Below are 19,553 nucleotides of genomic sequence, written 5' to 3'. Positions count from 1 at the left end.
TTTCTTAGAAATTAAGACTTACGTTTAAAAAAAAACCTAAAGTGTGTTATTTTGTGATTTCGACTTCTAAACTTATATTGTTTTATTTTGGTCACCGTAAGGTTCCAGGAAATGTAGATGGTTTTTCTGAAACGACTGAACCGTTTTTAACGAATTATTAACAAATCCTCATTACTTCCAAAATCAAGGGAATCATCCGTGTTATCGAAGTCCACACCTAATCTAGAAATCATAAATTTAAAACGTAAATTTAGACCACTTAAAATTTCTTACTTACTTTGTTAAGAGAAAAATAAAAAAGCTTGGCGGTTGTCTGTTTCCTTCCTGTCTACACTGAGTCCTATTTTAAAAGCTATTAGATACAAAGGTAAATATAAAATAATATCCCCAAGGGCAGCATCAGCAATCTAGGATTTCTGTAATATTATGCGTCGGGTATTTACATCTTCCATGATTCAGGTGAGCTATATGACTGTATGGTACTTATGACTTATTCAAAACACAATAGAATCCTACGAACAAAAACGGAATACTTTATGGAAAGTTCAAAATTGCCTAGCATTAAACGACACGAGGAAGTTAATCACCGGGATTGTGCTCCGACGGCGTGTAAAGCTGCCGTCAGAATGTGGAAAATAAGATTTTATGAAATAGAAGAAGCATACACTACATATATGTATTTTAGTAGACACAAGTGGTCACTGCCATCAATGGATGTTTATAATCAAAATATATATAACTCAAAGGTGACTGACTGACATAGTGATCTATCAACGCACAGCCCAAACCACTGGACGGATCGGTCTGAAATTTGGCATGCAGGTAGATGTTATGACGTAGGCATCCGCTAAGAAAGGATTTTGATCAATTCTACCCACAAGGGGATAAAATAGGGGATGAAAATATTACTTCGTAACGCGAGCGAAGCTGCGGGCAAAAGCTCGTGGTGAATAAACGTGCATTTTGATTAATGGTTTGAAGGGGGTATACCATCTTCAACCTGAAATCGAACGAGAGAGTTCTAACTTTCTCTGGACTCCAGCGGCAACACCGCCACACCTATTTTTGCCTAACAACAGTAGTGTTAAGCGCTGTTGTGTTTGTCGAAAGGTATGGTAAGGGCGACATGCTTTTCCGAGGCTCCACCTCAGGAGGAGCTTGGCATTTGAGGCCGACCTCAGGTAGAATTAAATCTCATCTGGGTGTGATAACAGATATACACGGGCGACAGTTGCGATTACCATCAAATGGCTTGCTCGTTTGCTACTCCTATATTATAAAAAAGGAGTCATTGCCGTGAGTAGATGTCTATATACGTCTAAACATGTTTTTCACCTGATGGCAAGTTATTACCTTCAATAAAGCCAATAGCCAAGTCATTCCTGGCATCTGCCTCGTCCCTCTTCTCGTGGAAGTCGTAGGAAGGGACTGTGGGCATCAAACGCGTAATACTCGTATGTGCTGCAAAGCGTGGTAACGATTCCCTTTCAAGAACCCCTATATTGAGAAATTTCAAAGAAAGTATAAATAGTATCATTCAATGTAATAATTCTGAGAAATCACCAGAAGAAAAAAACGAAATTCTTGAAAAGTTTGACGTTTTGGCTCCTAATATAAAGAATCTGGATAAGAACTCTCTTCACTTACTCGGCGCACCTATGTTTGAAGATTCCATTCATTAATTTACTCAAAATCAAATTCAAAATTTTTATAATGTTTCAGACAGGTTATTTAATATTAATTTCCATATGGCATTATTTATTATTCGGAATTGTCTTTTTGCTCCTAGATTTATTTATTTTCTTAGATGCAGTCCCATGCTGCATCATTGCAGGATGGGATATCATAATTTATGGATGATGGAGCCATGAAATTGACTCCATCATCCATAAAACATTATCAACCCTATTTAATTGCCAAATTTCGGACCCTGCACCTGCGATATACTTCAAAATATATACTTGGGAATTGAGGCCAAAACAAAAATGAGCACTATAGGTAGGAATCGAATCTTCTCTGGGGAAGATCACAGATGTCAATGGGCGGCAGTAAACACTTACGATCAGGTGGACTGCATGTTCGTCTACCAGTCTTAAAGCATCAGTTCATTAATATTATACCTGAAGGCATCACGTAATCGGTTGAAAAACGATAAATATTTAATTATACGCAAGCAATGCAACGCCCTTATTGTAGCAGCGTAGCGCGCATCCCAATTGCGCTACAGCAAAGGTGAACGACCGCGTAGGCTCGTGACAACAATATACGCAATAATAACAATATGGACGCAGAAACTTTGTTGTCAATTCCAAGTTGACTCCTTTATTAAGTGAAGTTTTATAAGATAGAAATATGACAACGATTTATACAGTCTACTAGTTAACTGGTGTCTACAACACTACAAAGCATTATATAAAATTGAAAGCTTTTTCAATGTACGTATTATTATTTTATTAAATCTAATTAAGACATTTCATTTATTTCTAATTGACTAACTATATCCTAATACACCAGATACCAAATTAAGGCTATATTTTTTATTATTTATAATAACTATTTTTAACAAGGCTAATAATAACGAAAAGGTCAATAAATTATATAGGATTTAATAGGTGTATGTCCTAAAAAATCTTGATTGTATGTATGGTATGTATGTAAGACAGTATCTACTTCAATATTCACAATCGATCCCCATAAATAATTTAGTATGATTGCAAGCTGCCTTTGCCGTAGCTGCGTAGCTTACAGCCCAGTTGGCGCTACGCCAGGGGTGAATGACCGATCGTGACAACAATATGAACTCAAGCACTTTGTCATCAATTCCGGAACGATTGGTTCATTAACTATATTGTCGTTCAGAAGTTGTTGTTCGATTTATATTTATCAAGATAAAGTTTGTTGCTCGATCACTGTTTATTTTGATGAAAGTTTGTACTTTGTTTTGACAGTATTGTCAATTGTCGGATTAATGTTCGGTGTGCTAACTTGAATCTTTTATGGAGTTGTAGTATTATTATTAGTATTTTAGATATTGTTGTCACGATTGGTAATAAATAGAAGTGTATTGTCCAACCACCTTTTGATTCTGTAACTTTTTTATCAAATTAAATATTTCTCAACCTTATTGTTAAAACGTACGACATAACAGAACCCACTTATTCAAGCCATACGTTTTATAGATAGATGAAAAAATATTCTGCTCCATTTTTCATATCCGATGACCCGAATTTGTTTGTATTTCTCCACCGAGTTACCGTCGCAAAACAAAATAATTCATTATCCTAAAATGGGGCCATTACCTAAATTACCGAAACTTGTGAAAAAAATTCAAATCCCTGGATATTTGGCAAAATTTAGATTTAATCTTGAAAAGGTTTTTATTGCGTTGCGTAGCTTGCGTTATTGTCATGAACTAAATCGATATAAACCAGCAGAAATTCTTGAAAGTGTATCCTTCCCGGACGGTCTCTGGGCGCTAGAACAAATCTAGAAAAAATCGGACGGCATGAAAGCCCTATCCTTAACAAAGCACGATATTTTAGAATGATAATAGACCCTATTTTTTAAGCCGCATCGTCAACTTCTTACTTCTAGTTGAAGCCGCGTCATTAAGTTAGGAATTTACGAAATAAGGTCACAAAGTTCAAAAAAATCAGCATTGTTTTATTACGGTACGTGACCTATTTTTACAGTACACAAAAGTTAAATAAACTCATTTATTATTCAGAAACAACCTAAATCCTCCATTAAGTCCCCTTAGGGAACATACAAATCAAGTACAGTTTTTATTATGTTTAAAATTTTTAAACAAAATCAACTATTAAATATCTCGTTGCGTGTAAATATTAAATGTCTTAATATATTTAATAAACGCAAAGGTTTTTAACTTAAAAATTGCCAATTCCTTCATTGAATATATTTAAATATTTTTAATAAGATCGGGTCCCTTATTTTCAAAATGATAAATATAAACATAGACTTAAAGATACAGGCACCTGTAACAACTTTAAATGGGTTAATAGTGGATGCATCTAGCTAATTATCTACCTTACCACACTACACCGCAAAAACGCTTAACTATTATAAAGTAGAATAGTTTCGTGTGAAGATGATTTCGCCACTCGAATAACAAAACGGTCTATCAACTTTAATGCCACGTTTATACAGATTTGAGTCGACTTTAATTAAAATTATTATATTCGCCACATTTAGTTCAAAGTGGGGACACGTACGAAGTACATCCGTGTGTCTGGCTAGACAGGCAATGCCCTTAAGTGAGTCGAAGACCTGCTAACTGGCAGGGATCCCTATTGTGATTGTACGTACCTTTGTACCTTGTGTGATGTAGACTATCTGGTTGTATTTTCTATTGACCACAGAGAAACCTTTGATAGACACATTTCTCTCTCTCCTCGCCTTGTTGGTCTAATACAAATTGTTAATGCTAGATGGTCAACTCGAATTGTCCATGATATTTACCAATGGCATCATAATTATAAGTGGTCAAATCTACTTCTCAAAATCACCACGTGAAACAGATATTTTATATAGTATAAAATAGGTATGCATATTTTTAGTATAAAATAGATAATATAATAGAAAACGAATGTATGTAATATGTTAATCTATCTTTTATCATTTTTGATTTATGACGTTCTAAAAACAGATCACATAAAAAACATACGGGTCGTAATTGCGTCAAAGAAGTGATTCTAAGCGACCTACATGGTTAAATATGTGAAGAAAAATGCAGCTAAATGAAGTTTTCAATTTGCCCGCATTATTCCATAGCATTCGCATTCCTAATTATGTAATATTATCGATATCACATAGGCACAGGTTTGTATTGTTTAATGGATTTAAATAATTATACTTGGATGGAGTAGAATAATTTTACCCAGTCAGAATTAGTTTATCATGTTAATATGGTGTACATATCTATCCTTAAAAAGTGTGAATATGAGAATTTTTAACATGAAATTAGATTTCTGTAAAATTAGAAACGCACAATTTTTCTGAGGTTTGTACAACTTACTTACTGGCTGAACAGCCGCGGCGTACTGTAGTTAGATTTCTGCGACTTATTAAGTTTTTTGTTTATTCTTAAACTTTCGGAAACCAGAATAAAGGGACCAGGTAAGTAATAAATTTAGTTTAACATAACAGAAAAAAATCAAGTTGGAGACTTATCAACATGTTTACCATCAGGTGGATTGCATGCTCGTCTTCTACTCTTATATTATAAAAAAAAAGATTTCTGTAAAATTAGAAACGTACAAATATTCTAAGGTTGAGTGGTGTACTGTAGTTAGATTGCTGCGACTTATTAAGCTTTTGTTTATAATAAACTTTAGGAAACCAGAATTCAGGGACCAGGTAAGTAATAATTATTAACATAACAGAAAAAAATCAAGTTGGAGACTTATCAACACGTTTATCTAGTTCTAGAATATTTCTCTGAAAATAATTTAACATTCTCACGCGTTTGTACCTTTAACAAAAGCTATTAATAAACACAATAATCACATATTATGTCACGTAATACAAACAATACTGACACCCATACAATACAATGCAACAAAATTTAATTTTCTACACAAACAACCAAATAGTTAATTAGAATGCAGTCACGATTCCAGTGATATCTACACGTTCATAATTAGCGACTGTAATTAAAATTCATATGTGCACATGAATACATATTAATTTCAAGACACGAACGAGATTGTCTCCTTTTCTTGCACTCAGTTTTCTTTAGGGTTAGGGTGACCAAACATAGAGACCATTTATGGATATGGCCCATTTTAAAATTATTAAGTTTTAGGTTGATCGTAATTTGGTTCAATATGGAATATAAATTAAAATTACGACATACAAAAGGTAACTTTTGCACGTTCTGTAAATTAAATAGCTCGATACAATTTAATATACATACATACATAGTAAATACATATATTTAATTATTAGGTTATCCTAAATCGTGTTAGACTAGTTATACGAGAGACGATAAGATATTACATTAAAATTTAAAAATCTTTAATTTTTTATGTTGTGTCTTTAATTTGCTTCTTTCAGCGTCTTTAATTTGCTTTTTTTCGTCTTTAAAAACATACGAATTATTTGAAAGAAATAAAATTCTTGCAACATAGTAACGTTGTAACATAACTACATGTTTTTCAGAAAACATTGGGGACACGATTTCAGCTTTTGCATTTGAATAAAGTTGTAGAAAACCTCCAACGCGTTTCATAATCTAGTTCCATTAAAACGTATGGAAAATCATAAAAATATTCAGCGGCGCGCTATTCAAGTGAGATCGGGGTTACCCTTGCATCTGTGACTTCCATATAACCCTACACGTCGCACTTAAAATAAACCTAAACAAAAAAATATAAAGTCGACTTCTAAACGGCGCGTGCATCCAACAATCCATAATTCGAAAAGATTACACAGAGCGACACTGAAAAATCCCCGAGGCGGCACCGCGCATCCGAAGGTGAATCTCCGTGTGTGTTGGCACTGTGTCGTGTTGCTGGAAAACGTAGGACCGGTACACGCATGCGCCATCCCACAACAAACATTCTCGGTTCAAACCAACGCCGTCGCTTGGCTACGAGGCCGGCTGCCCCTTACAAAGGGTTACAGCTTCTTGTATAGACACTGTGCGCTAGTGAATTATACCCCATATTATGTTTTAGATGTGTAGTGAAATATTAAGTAGAATGTACTGTTGAATTACTGTGTAATTAATTATCAAGTTTGGGAATCGCTGCAGAGAATAGAGATGTCCTTCAATTAAAGCGGTAAGTGCTTGATGTTGAGTTTTTATTTAGTTTATGATTCTGTTTTTATATATTTTATGAATTAGAAAGTATAATTTGTACAAAAATACAATGGATTCTGAAGTTGAAAGACGTCCAATTAAACATTAGGTATGGATGCATGTAAAAATATATTCTTATTTTGTTTTGTTTTTTGTTTAAAGAGGTGATAAATTCGGAAATTGATGTTTCTAAATTATAAACTCACGTTATTTTTGTTGTACATTGTTTTTTAAGATTCTTCAGTTCAATATTATTTAGGTTTTTGGCTACCATACTTTACGGCGATGGGAAATGGCAAATATTCTTATGGCTATCTCTTGTATCGGCGTGATGTATTTTTGGATTTCCTACCATAAAATTGAAAATTACGGCCTCCGAGTATCTAATTTACACTCCAAATAAGGAATTATCGCAGGACAATGCATTTCTTTAAATTAGGTACTAAGTTTGGCCATTAAGCACGTGGTCTATTGAAACAGTAAAAAATATAAAAGGATCTTAATAGTATTATGTACGAGTATTTCATCTCTATCTCCTGAATTTTTGTATAATATTTTTAAGGTAAGTAAACTTTTAAGGTGAAATAGCAAACGAGCATGCAGTCGGATGTATTGGCTGATTGATTTGATTGATAAGTGGTTACTTCAACCCATGAACATCTGTTACCCGTAAATGGGAAATCTATCCTGAGGTCGGCGACAACGGTTTGTTACCTCGTGTAAGTTTTTTTTTATATATAATGTAGGAGTAGCAGACGAGCATGCAGTCCACCTGATGGTAAGTGGCTATTGCCGCCCATGGACATCTATAATCAACCCCAGATAGGATTAGATATTCCCACCTGAGGTCGGCCACAGATGCGCCGCTACCCCGGAGGACTAAGCTGGAATGCCTCAGAAAAGTCTGTCTCCCTTACCACACCCTTCAAACCGGAACACAGTAGCGCCTAACACTGCCGTTATTAGGTAGAAATAGGTGTGGCGGTGGTGCCGCCGGAGTCGAACCACAAAAGGTTTTACCAACTATGTATGTATTTCTCCTACAAACAAAAACACGGTAGCGCTTGATATTGCTGTTATAAAGCAGAAATAGGTACATTGTAGGTGTGTTGCTTCTCGACTGAAGCAAGAAGGGTTCTACCACCATGAGCAATACCATATATATATATAAATACCAGCTATAGCATATATATATATATATATATAAATACCAGCTTTTTGATCACCGAAGACTTCAACCAGTCGAATAGGCTTAATAAATACCACGCTTCGGTAACCTCTGAAGCCAAAAGTAACATTGCCATAACAATAAAGGATGAGGTTTGCACACTCTTTTTGCCACAGACAGGTAAGATGTGGTATCAACTTCCTTCTGAGATGTTCCCGAAGCGGTTTGACATTGGGCATCAAGAAAGTTGCAAAAAGAGCTCTTCTTCAAAGCCGGCCATGAATTAGCCCCTCTGCTGTCGGAAATGTCCAGATGTGACGGTAATTTTTTTTCATCAAGTAGGCTGTATGGCTTATCTATAAAATAAATTTTGTATAATATGGAGACCCTCGTAGGGGAGCGATCACTATGACGCACGGAGCGTTCCGGGTTCGATTCCCGGCACATAGATGAAGTATATCTGTGTCTGGGTTTTCGTGTAATCGTATTTATGTGTGTTTAAGGATGCATCGATAATTTTTATTCATTATATTTTCTGTCTTATCGATATTAATTATACAACAAAAGATCTATATTTAGACATTAATTGCTTTCGCGAAGGCATTAACAAGATCTTTGTGGCGACAATCAACCCGCATCAAAGGTCCCAACTTCGTAGCTTAGCAACAATGTCTCTCAGACGGTTAAGCTCATTTTACAATGGTTGTCAGGCCTAAATCAGCGTTATTTTATATTGCTTTATTATTACCGTTAGCTGGCGATAAGTTATTAATAATGAGAAGGGTATAATAGCCGGGGAAATTTACTAGTAATAAGAGGGATATAAAAGCCAAATAGCTTTTGCCAGAGAATATTTTTTATAAGTAGGTAGCTATCTACCTAAGATTAGTAACTCAGTTTTTAATCCGGTAGTCCGAGGTTCGAAACCCAGGCCACACATTTCGTGTTTTTCAAATTAACGTGCATATGAGAATTAATTATCGGTAGAGATGAAGGAAAACATCGTGAGAAAATCTGTAAAAAAGAAGTTTCATGTCTATCTCTCGCACTCAGCCATCATGGTGGACTATGGGTTGAATCACTCTCACTTTAAGAGAAAAACCCACTCTCAGAGGAAAGTAAAAGGTTGTCAAACAAAATATATAGATAAATACACAAATAGTAAAAACCAGAACAAATATCTAAATCCGTAACATCGATTTCAATAGAACCTGACAGAACTGGAACACAACAGCGCGACATTGCAATACGACAGAAATAGGTGTGACATTGATACCTTTTCACTCAAAATACGAAGATAAAATTAACGTCATTGCAATAAGCGAGTTAGAGGTATAACAGGGACACCTGAAATACGAATAAAGGATTAGTAAAATGATGTTTCACATATGATTTACTCAAAAAAAAAACATTTTCATTTTATTACATTTACATTTTGGAAGGTGGTAGAACCCTTTGTGGGTCGACACCGGCGGCACCACCGCCACACCTATTTCTGCCTAATAAGAGCAGTTTTAGGCGCTGCTGTGTTCCGTTTTGAAGGGTGTGGTAAGGGAGACAGCTTAGTCCTCAGGGGTAGCGGCGCATCTGTGGCCGACCTCAGGTAGAAATATCTAATCCTATCCGGGGTTGATAACTGATGTTCATGGGCGGCAGTAGCCACTTACCATCAGGTGGACTGCATGCTCGTCTGCTACTCCTATATTATAACAAAAAAGTGGCTCTGAGCGTTATCTTAATTAATATTTACATGTACATTCGGACCTTTGCTACAATAAAGAGGTCATTTCAAAACGGAAACAAAGATAGAATATGATTAAAGGCACCCTTGACACTCATCTGTAAATACCCTACGCCCTTCTGCGCCCTTCTAAGGGTATAAGCGTTACCTTTAATACCAATATTTGGATTAAATGGGGTTTGAGGACTTTCATTAGGAGCTATTGAGTTTAAATAAATCACATTTAGGATATTTTAGACAGAAGGCAATTTATTTTAATACATTTGAAGTATTAAATTTATTGAATTCGGAAATTCTAACGACTCTGAGAGTAATATTTTTCATGTAAGCGTACCTACTGAAATTTATTTCTTCGATATTTTATTTGTCTTACATCTTTTGGTACTAAAAGTTGTTACCAAATTACCAATTTGGTAAATTGTATACTTCTACTTGTATATGTCTACAAAATAGGTTCAAATTTCTGAGTAACCAATTCTTCAAATTTCACCAATACTTTATTATGTCGATTGATTAAATCAAGCTAGACTTTAATGTTGTATGTTTGTTAATATGATATTTCTTAATATTTGTTCTTTATTTACTCGTATACTAAGATTGTTTGTGCATATAGTTATGTAGTAACTTGTCTTTGTGTCTATATTACCCACGACAAATAATACTCTAGTAAGAAAAAATAGTGTTAAGTGAGTCGAGTCCCTTCAATAATATCTAATATATACCTACTTAAGTACTCACGAATTTGAATCGGACTCTTAGCATCAACAACTGTAATTCAGACCACGGGGCTACTTAACTATCAATTCACATAAAAATGTAATTACATTAAAATAATATCGATAGTGGCCGACCCATCCCAAAGTTAAGCTAACAAAGCCTAGATGGATGGCCTATACCTTAGTGTTTTTATAAAATCAACTAATTATCTGTAATGGACTATCAAGTTCTACAGTTTTATGAGGATACTGTCCATAAAACTTGAATATGATACGTAAATGTAGTTTTTATTAATATTGTTTCAAAAATATATAAAAATTCAAGCGCAAACCATTGGAATAGATTAATATTATTACAGTTTGGGTTCAACTCAATAGGCTTCAATTATTACTGTAGGTATACTCGCCATAATAATAACGAATGCATTGCATTAACCGCAGATATGTACATATTAGGGATATAGGTACCGCGGGTGGGTAATCATTTTAAGTTAGTTATAATTATAAAACCATATTCAAAACTTTTTTATCAAATATACACTTTAGAGAATCCTTTTTGAAAGTTAACATGAATGAATTCTATGCCTTTGCACGATATTTTGTTTATAAAGAGGAATCGGCGAAATTCCCTATCTTAGTTCCACGTGAACGAAGTCGCGGGCGGGAGTTAGTACTACAATAATTATAATTTTAGATCTGAAACCAGTGAATCGGTAATCTAGTAAGCACTCAACACGACCCGTCAAACGAGAGCCGACGACCCCATTTGATTCTTCTATGGCGGTTCACCAGACCGTGAACCCCTAAATGTTCAGGATCTCGAATGGTAAGGGTTATGTAACGCTAAATTGGTAAAAGAAACCTCTTTTTCTTGAGGGGGAAACCTTCAAAAGGTACCTGACGCCGTAGGGAGCGACGTCGGGTTAACCAATAACGAAAAAGAACAAAATTCTATCTGAGATCAATCACGCATGAGTTGCCTACACACTGTCCCTGCCTGGGGTCCCTGTGGACTTATTTGAAAACCCACATGTCACCATTCATGTTTAACCATGTAGTTTTGAAAAGACAACGATTAAAAAGTTTTCAAGTGAAGACAAATATAATTGTTACCGAAAAATTCAGTCGATGTTCCAATTAACCGGTCGTCGATACACATACAATATTTTAATTAAACACGCCGAAACGCGATGCCGCCATCTGCCCTATATTTTAAAATGAAAATAAAGCGTGAATTCGCCAACTTTTTATTAAACCACATCTATGGACGTTCGGAAAATCGTTTAGTGTTTTATTTGTCACAAAACTCTTCAGTGTTGTTAAATTCAAATTAACTACTAATAACTTTAATTTGAATTTCTACAAAACGTTTATATAAATTAGCTGCGTTATCTTTGTTTAAATGGAATAATGTGGATATTGACTGTAAATGCGACCTCATCTGTCCCTCTACCAATCTGCATTGGAGCAGCGTGAGTAACCTTCAGAGCTCCCTACTTGCAGCATATATTTTAGCATTATTTCAAACTCCAACAAAGAACTTAAGAATAAAATTGAAAAATAATTCAACCGATCACGCATTAAAACCGTGACCTTTGTGAAGCCGATGAAGTATCGAAGCCTTGTATAGAAAGTCACTTTATCCGTCACATATACTTGCGTGTCAACGTAGGTGTTCGTATGAAGTTTATCTACGTTCACGATCATCTCCTAGGTAATTGGATTTTCTCTCGATAAGCATGAAAATGTTTATGGGATTGTGGTATAGCAATCTCATAATTGGAAATATAAGGCTCTCGAAGGATTTCTCCAATAATTTTAAAGGTTATTTTGTGTTCCACGGTTAGGTAGATTTTAAACGAGACACAGTTAAACAACGTCGGGAATTTGATAAACTGATGGATACAATGCTTCGGAGGGCAAGTAAAACCATCAGTCAGTTTATGGTAGTCATTACATTTTGTCGGCTTTACGGTTGATTTGAAAACATACTTCGGGCATCCTTGATCAATCTGCATTGGTAGAATTTGCGCCAGCCTCCTCCGGTTGTGGGCAATGACTTATTTTCTAAGTTATATAGTTATAGTGACTAAGTTCCTTTGATCACCACAAGGCTACTACAAAGTAGCAATATACTAATGGTAGTCTGGTTTGAATTGTTAGCTTAAGATATTTCTGTTTCGACCACTACGAAGTCTACGGAAACAATATTATCATCATCAGAATCATCATGGGCTACGGCTTAAATCGTTACTAATCGTAAACATTTTATATCGTAGCATATTTATACCATATAGGATAAGAGTCCCGAAGTCGATCAAAAGCGCCCGAGCATTCTTTCTACGAGGACTTTATTAATTCCTTAATACTCGTAAATATATTTTGCCTGACAACTTTTCAACTTAAATAATTCGTGAAATTATGCTGGGATCAAAAGCAATCCACCTGAAAAAGCAATCCACCTGATTGAATGATGGAAATTGGCCATTTATCAACAGATAGACTGAGTGTGATTGGCGTAGTCTCCTTAAGTACCTATTACATTACAGGTCTATTTGTTCCTACGTCCGTGTTCCACGTCTATTGGTAATTTGGTACTCCGTCAAAAACAATGGACTATCAAGTTTCGTATTGTTCATGATAATCTTAGAGTCGTATTTTAATTGATAATTACGAGCTTATGAGCAAGGAACAATGAACGATTTATTGAAATTGCTATTACAAGAAACTTGAAATAGCAATTTATATTTTTTAGTTTTCCTTTTACTTTATATTTGTACATTAGTATTTGTACTTATGGTTAATTTTCTCTTTTTTCATGTTTTATTTTCTATGTTTCTATTTCCACTTAATACTTGTCTTTTGAAAGATAAATTATATCAGATTATTTCATTTGCATCTATGCTTTTTGTTTCTTTTTTCTGTTGGGACAGTGGTGGATCCCACCCAAATAGAAGATATATTTATCATCCCACTGTTGGCCTTCTTTCAGAATGCAAAGGGTTGAAACTTGAAATGCACCATGCTGAGAAGCGTTGTTAGCCACCATTTTGGATAAGTACAATAAAATTGAAGACTGTGCATTTCTAAGAACTATATATGCAGCTTATATAAGCTTACCCCCAATATTTTCCTTAGTGATCTTGTTTCATTTATTGATACGTAACTTCAAAAAACAAATATCCCTGAATTTTAAATCCAAATCACCAGCGTTAAAGGTCAAACTTTATATCTATCATGTATCTCGTTTACCGAAAATACTAGTGCTTTAAGACGAGAAAACAAATAGTATACAGCAAATATCCTGCAAATAGACAGAGAAAGCAATATGAGCTTGCTACTTTTCCTTGTCTCCCGGACGCTGCCCTTTCGTGGGGTCGCCGGGGGTAAAATACTGGGGTTTTAATACAACATCATGATCGTGGTGTACACTTTTGCATAGAACCAGAAGTTAAAAATGTGCAGGATGCTCATATTAAAAGGTAGACTAAGGTGCTTAAATAAAATATTGAACTATAACATATTCTAGTAATTTACGTAGTAATACACGAATTTAAGTCAGCACAAAGAATCTCGGGTCAGTTAAAGTTACTTATGATAATAAAGACTTGGAATAAGAAATATTTTGTATCATTAAGTCGTTCCAAAATAAGACCTCAGCTGTTACAATGCTTTCATATGGTTCAACTTCAGGGTAGGGTACCATCATTACATTTTGTGTATCATAACCACTGTTATGCATAGATTAGTAAAGATACTTCGCCGCCTTGAAATTGAATGAAGCCACAAACAGCTTATTAGTAAGTTCTTTTTTTGAATTCTTGACAAATAAAAACATTTTAGAGAAAATTTACGAATAAATAACTAATACTGCGTCATTTGCATAATAAATAAATAATTATTTCAAATATTTTAGGAACATTCTAGCACGGAGACGTGGCAAAACATTTTTACGCAACTACTTCAATTCTCAAAACTGGGTACATTTTTTTGTTAAGAGTGAGTAATCTTTACTAATCTATGCTGTTATGATACAAAAAATGTAATGATTTTGATGAACACATTAAATATTGCCGTTTCGTAGTGTAAGTGGTGGGGGAAGCATAAGGTATAAATACTTACACGAGGCGTTTCAATTTAGTCTTCAGGGAAACAATTATTTTGCGACCTCCCTCATACTCGTATAGGGTTCAATTCCATTTTGAGTTGCTTACAAAATGTCCATGTTCGGTAGAAATCACTTCCAATTAAATAGTCAGTTCATTTACCGCCTTCATTTTATTAAAAAAACTCACAAAATAAAATGGTGCTAATGAATGCTCCGGGATTTCTTTTGTCCCGGACATGTGTCATGTGGTTTGTTTCGCGCGCTTTTTACTTTTCTAGTTTTAATACGTGCGACATCTGTGTGGCAAAGGTAATGGTCTTTCAGCCAAGTATGTAATGAGATTCAAACTGTAGTAGCATTAACTTAATGTATTTTGTTTTTCAGTTTGATTTCATTTATTTTCGTCAAACTGCTAGTCCGCTCTGAATATAGAAATGAATCGCGTCGCCATAGCAATGTATGACTACACCAGCTCGCAACAACTTCAGAGCGGACTAGCATTTTGGCGCGGACTATCTATTATTAAAATAATTATTATCATCATTTTTATAGGGCAAAAGAAATGTAAGCTGTTCAACTAAGTCGGCCGATATACCGAATAGCCATTAATCTACTCCTGTTATTCATAAAAAAATCTGGTGAAGCTATAATTTGGCACTTATCACCTACTCTTCCCAAAATATCCTAAAGTCGTAACTGAATGGGTACTCTTTCTGTGTAACAACACTCGTCTCACTATGAAATAGACCGTGATTCTCGGTCAAGTGAACACTCCCTTAAGTCATAAAAACAAAAAAGCAAAACCATATAAGAACAGAGAAACAAGAGAGTAAGATAGAAATAGCTGCACGTGCCAGAGTCAACGGAAATACGAGAGAGTGAGTGAGATAGCTGCTACACGTGCCAGTGTAAACTAATTTCCTAACGGAGAGCAAACCGTGTAAGCTTGAGCTTTCGTAACTAGAATTTATGCAGAACACCAAACACTAACCAACCAGGACATGGATATATGCAAATTTATTTTAAATATTCGTTCGACTATAGTTACGGTCATAGAGTTGACTTTCTCTATGGTTTGAACTTTTTGAAGTTTGGTAGATAAAAATATACAATTACAGAGTAAATCACAGAAACATTGTCGTTTTAAAAATTATATATTATATGTTACTTACCGTACTCCTCCGAAACGGCTTTACCGATTTTCACCAAATTTTATATGCATATTCAGTAGGTCTGAGAATCGGCTACTATCTATTTTTCATACCCCTAAGTGATAAGAGTTGATCACCCTTACCATTTTTTTATATATATGGCAACACAACGGGTTAGCTAGTAATATTATATAAAGTAATTCGACAAAAGACATCGCCACACAGTTATACTACAGCTACTATACGTTACTTTGTAGCGTATAACTACAGGAGCTACCAGTGTAGAGTAGCTGCTACACTACTAGTATATTGCAATTACGTGTAGAAAAGTGAATTCAAGAGTATCTTGATAACCTTTGAAATACAAAGGGCACTCTAGTTAATTTATTTATCTAAAAATAATAGAAAACTAAGTTGCAGTTTAGATAAGTTAACCTTTGGAATCAAATATGATTTATATTTCATGCAAAATACACTTAATTTTAAGTGCATTCGTGTCTTAATAACAACCATTTATTATGCTCTTTTGTATGATATTAAACCTTTATTTTATCTACCGCTACCCGCCATTTTAAAAATGTTGTTTGTTCCGACGAGCTAATCTCGTATTAACGATCATATTTTCTTCCAATGTGCATATATGGAGAGGAAATATGGTTACTAAAAGTCTTGTTAACATACGTACATATATACTTATAAAGGAGCATATTTGTATTAATCTTTACAAAATGTATGTGAAAATCTACGCTACGAGTATTTTCTCTTTTCATCTGATGGTAAGTGGCTGCCGCGCTTGGACATTCGTAATCAACCCCAGATAGGATTAGATATTCCTAACTGAAATCGGCCACTGATGTGCCTACCTCTGCTACTAAGCTCGAATGCTTCGGAAAAGTATGTCTAATGTACCACACCCTTCAAACCGGAACACAGCAGCTTACGCGCTGTTATTGCTGTTATGCGGCATTGCTGTTATGAGGCAGAAGTAGGTCGTAGATTTTATTAACTAAGCAATATGGCTCTAGTTACTTGTTTCTAAGATTGTAACTACGTTCTTAGGTACGCGAAACTATTCCAATAAACATGCAGGCTCGAGCGTGTCTCAATAACCTTTGAAATAGACAACGGTACGACTATGTTGAGATGGCAAAGATTTTATTACCAGACCATCAGGTGGACTACATTCTCGTCTGCTTCTCTAATATTATAAAAAAAAACAAACACACAAGCCGCGAAATTATGCACAAGGTCACATGCCTTTATTCATATTCTTAACATCCATGAAAATATTGGTGTATACTTAACCTGATTATTCCTGTACATACAGAATTCAAAAGCAATAATTTGGCACACAGGTTCGTACCTCATAGCATTATACAATCGTACAGTTATTGTATTGGCCTTGTAGAGACAATTCCCTTTATCCTAAGTTATGTGGCAGACATTCCTTGTTCGTCTCTTATTGTGAACATTTACACGAGGCATTCTAAATTAGTCCTAAAGGGTAGCAACGCTTACAGTCAGGACGATAATTGTATGTGGGATTGATTACAGATGCCCATGAGTATCGTAATTATTTCCAGTTAGAGTGTATATTCTTTGTAACTTGTTTAGTTGTACTTCTGTAATAGTTTGTACTTGTTGTAGTAATAGTTTGTACTTCTGTTTGATGAAAGTATGGGTAACGCTTCCTGATTTTTCTAAATACCATTGTGTTTGATAAAAGCAAATGCTAAGCGCAGCCATGTTCTAGTTTGTAGGAAAGGTAAGGAAGAAATACTAAGATACACAAGGGGATTGAACACAAATATCGGAATTTTGCTTTTTACTTTTGTAAGTCCAGCGGTATGCAAATTCATAAGCGAAATAATAGACTTATCGGAAAGGTTTATTTATTTATTGATCAATGTTAAGAAGAAGGGTTATGCACCAATTACACATATTAACAATAATTAATACATTTCTATAGACAGATAAAAAAAGATAGTAAGCACAGGGGCTGTATCCATTCTGTATCACTATAATGCACTATAACCCAATGTTTAACAAGGGAAGCAAATCTCAAACTCAATCAAATTAGGCAGGGAGTTCAGGCAACTCCAGGTGGATATTCAATTTTATTATAAAGCCCCGTTCTATATAGGGCAGATTAAAAATGTCCATGGAGTTTACAAGCTCTTATCATTAGGCTATCATGTATGTGCATTTCCTATTGTTTAAAACCTTGTAAAATTCCAATGTCATTAAGTAAAGTCAAGTGTACAACCTCCACGTGTTCCGTCTGTCTAAGTCAAGCCTCTGTTACTTAACCTAGGAAATCTTATAAGTTCTCATGAAGACATAAGCTGTTCTGAACTGTCGGTTTCTATGTGTCTCGACTTCTGGCTTCCTCATTCTTCACGCGTGGATCGAGCAGGAATATCAGAATTGTGGTCTTACTCTAATCTTGCATATCACGGGACATCCGTGATATGCAAGATTAGAAGCGAAATTACATATAGTTATCTAAAAGATTTTAGACGCATTGACCCCATCGATTCGTACTACGATACAATAATCAACGTAAGAGATGACGTACGTCCGTACATACATATCGTTTAAACCGCAATAAGTAGCCGGTGTGTTATTATGATAGATTACAACAAGAAATATTAAAAATAAAACCTTGTAAAAATAGGTAGTACTCATTGAAACATGTATTTCCAACAACATTTGTTTTTGCTATACCATAAAAATGGTAAAACAATACATTTAATCGTCAAACTTACTATGATTATTGAGTTAGTCTTAAAATAACAAACACTTAAGTAATAAATTCTAGACAATAAAGTGTTATAGAATCAATTAGCATGCATTAATCAGCTCATATAAATCAATATAAAATATAAATATAATGCAAGAGTTCACACATCGCATGTCACTACATTTTACATAGGTACTTATTCATATTAAAATTACGAAGATCACCTTGCAGTTCATACAGTGCCGTAAGTGCTGCAGTTTCTAGACTTATCCATACGAAAATAACCCATTAGCAGTCTACTTAGTAGCTTCATCTGTGCCTCATCCGCAGTGTGTAAAAAGGGAGCAATTCAACGGAAACCACTCAGACAGGGTTCGAAAAAATCAGAGTACGGTGGCCATGTTTAAAATTCCACGTTATCTTTATTTAGGTTCGTGTGTGAGGCACTCGACCCTCGTCAAGAGCCCCCAATGTCAGTAAATGGATGAAAATTAATACCGAAGTTTGAATAGGCACGTGCCATTTTAAACGTCGGGCCTGGTAACGTTTATGATGGAATGGCTTTGATGGAACTATCAGTGGAATCTAAAAAATTGGCGAGCAATTTTTGTATCGTTGTTAATAAGAAGCTTGGATATTAACGATATCGCATTTTTATATCATTACATTAAAATAATAAGTGACTCATTTGATACTACGGTTTAAACACAGATGCGGGTATGTGAAGGGGGGACGACGCCATGGTGGCGCTCGAGTTAACAGAGAGCGGCATTCTGGTCGGAGACTTCAGCAAGAACAGTCGAATAACGGAGATACTTGTGTATTTATAATACTTCTAATCACTAGTGCTAACATACTTAACTAACAACTATAACTAACAATTGGAAAATTGGAGCATAATTGTTACATAATAGTTATAAGTAAGAGTTGTTATCTTTGATACTGTCACATGTAATGTGTAATAACATTCAGAGAGAATATACGTGTTATATCGTTACTCTGTACCTTTTATGTGACTATATTATTACATAACTTCAAGACTTTCAAGATGACTTTGATTGATAGTACTTATCTAGTCTTATAGAAATAGCTTGAAAAAAAAT

At 34.9% G+C, this 19,553-nt stretch overlaps 1 protein-coding gene across 13 annotated transcripts in view; it reads left to right on the top strand.

Moving 5' to 3' along the window:
• Window positions 1-6,588: 6,588 nt before the first annotated feature.
• The window catches only part of Ndae1 (Na[+]-driven anion exchanger 1), a 75,837-nt gene continuing 62,872 nt past the window's right edge, over window positions 6,589-19,553 (top strand). For all 13 annotated transcript variants that reach the window (XM_073080727.1, XM_073080726.1, XM_073080735.1 and 10 more), the window contains exon 1: window positions 6,589-6,803. The gene's annotated coding sequence lies outside the window, so the exon portion shown is untranslated. The remainder of the gene's footprint in view (window positions 6,804-19,553) is intronic.

This window comes from Epargyreus clarus, unplaced genomic scaffold, assembly GCF_041222505.1.
Source record: "Epargyreus clarus isolate Ecla_fem2 unplaced genomic scaffold, WU_Ecla_fem_2.2 ptg000015l, whole genome shotgun sequence".
NCBI classification, from domain to species: domain Eukaryota; kingdom Metazoa; phylum Arthropoda; class Insecta; order Lepidoptera; family Hesperiidae; genus Epargyreus; species Epargyreus clarus.
The sequence above is the reverse complement of the archived record's forward strand: the minus strand, read 5'-3'. Positions and strand labels throughout refer to the sequence as shown.